Source organism: Diaphorina citri, unplaced genomic scaffold (genome assembly GCF_000475195.1).
Source record: "Diaphorina citri unplaced genomic scaffold, Diaci psyllid genome assembly version 1.1 scaffold588, whole genome shotgun sequence".
Taxonomy (NCBI): domain Eukaryota; kingdom Metazoa; phylum Arthropoda; class Insecta; order Hemiptera; family Psyllidae; genus Diaphorina; species Diaphorina citri.
Window position 1 is genome coordinate 31,705 of NW_007378022.1, and position 2,129 is coordinate 33,833.

Sequence of the window (2,129 nt, forward strand, 5' to 3'; positions counted from 1 at the left end):
TTTTATTATTTTCCACAAGTTCGGCCATGCCTTTTCCACAAGTTTGGCCATGCCTCGGGATGAACTAGCGGGATTCCGGAGCGAAGCGACGGAATTCAGCTAGTTTCATATAATTATTTAAAGCGATTCTCTTGTCAACTGTGGGGTTTTATGCACATATTTTACTGCCATGTGCAGGGTGTCTCCAAAGTATTGCCAAAGACTTCAAAGGCTTATTTCTTTGACCCTTACGATAAGACCTTGATTCTAAGGTCAAGATCTTAACTCTAAAGTATGGGACCCATAAGAAGAGGAAACATAAGACCTCAATCCTAAGACCTTAACCTTAAGGTCTCATCATTTCGATCTGAAATCAAGGAGAGAAGAATTACCGGGTCAGCCTAGTCAGCTTAGTTGGTAGTGCGTCTGCCTTGTAAGCGCTAGGCCGCGGGTTCGATTCCCGCCCGAGGCGGATTTTATCCTGAGCTCATTTACACTTCTTCATCATTCTCTCCCTCCCCTCTTCTCTTTTCTTTCCTTTATTCTTCTTCTCCCTCCCTTCTCTTATAGTGTACAACTTTCGTTCTTTTACACTTCTCTTCTTCGTATTCTCCTCTATCTACTTTTCTCCTTCCCTTCGTCTTTTTCTCCTCCTCCCCCCTAATCTAATTCTTCTCTTCCTCTCCCTCCTCCTCTTCTTTATTCTCCTTCTCTTCATCTTACTCTCCTTTTCTTCTCCTCATTCTCGTGTTGTCCTCTCAATTGTCCTCTTTTTTCTTCTTCTTCTTCTTCTTCTTCAAAAGGACCAAAAGGCCAGCCGTACTGAGAACGAACCTTATGTGTTTAGGATAAAATCCCCCCCGGGCGGGGATCGAACCAGCGACTTATCCTGGGGTTTACCAACTCGGGATTGAGATGAAACAAGGATTTCCCTATACTTAATAGCCAGGTCAAACCTCGGATTGAACTCGATCCTGAGACAAGCTACGGTGGTAAAACTCGACCTTAGCGCTTGCAACGCACACGCGCTACCCTCCAAGCTAACTAGGCTGGGGAAAGTTAACTTGAGCCATCCTGTAGGCTGATATGTTATTTATCTTGAATGAACTAGACTGCTAGACAATAGATCAGTTGCGCTTACTTGGGTGATGGATGTTTCAAAGCCATAGAGCAGGAAAAATGAGGACCAACGGAATTTTTCTTTTTCTTCTACGACTTCTAGATCCCGAGATAAATCGATTAAAAAAATGCCGGTAAATCGTGAACTTTGACGTCACGGCATACGCTCCCGTAGGCGATGACGTCACATCAAATATCCCGAGCAAAGCTCCCTTGCAGGCAACGCATTAATGTGTTTGTGCGCATACGTTTCTGCGCAGTTCTTTCTGCTCCGCCGCTAGCGTGCTTGCATAGTGGCGCTACCTAGCGGACAAAAATAGCAACTGCGTTAAGTCTGACGTCACAAATCTTTGAACTCTTTCATTATAAAAATTGAATTTTCGACCTTTTACAGTTATTTTTTCGGAGTTTTGACCTCAGATTTGGATTTTTCCCAACTTTTTACATAGGAATCGACCATTTATTTATAATTTTTACCCACTTGCAACTCCTCCATTCTAGATGGCTTTCTGGTTAAAGTCTCAAAAAAAGAATCCAACTCTCACTCTTCTGCTTACCAGACAAATGACGGTTTCGTAGAAGCTAACCCATCCTTTAGGGCTGTTTGCTCCTACACCTAAGCCTCTGGGTGGGCTCTATGTGTATGGATTTAAGTATTAGGCTTGCCAAACGTCCCGAATTGGCCGGGACAGTCCCGAATTTCAGGGGGTGTCCCGGCGTCCCGTTCAGTTTTTCATTTTGGGGCGTTTTGTCCCGAATTTCCGTTTCTGTCCCAGAAAAAATTCGGGACGCGTTTTTTAACTTTAAAATTAGGTACCTACCTCTATAAATCAGAATTTGTTCTTAACTTGTCTTGTTTAAATTTGTCATGCTTTCATCAGTTTGCTCTTCCACTTCTTTGCTAAACCTTTATAAACGAGAAAATGTTGTATTAAACAGCCTTAAACGAAAAAATGAGCTGGTCCCTTGGATTCGCGGATTTCGCGATTATGTTCGCGGATTTCGCGATTATGGTCGCGGATTTGGCGATT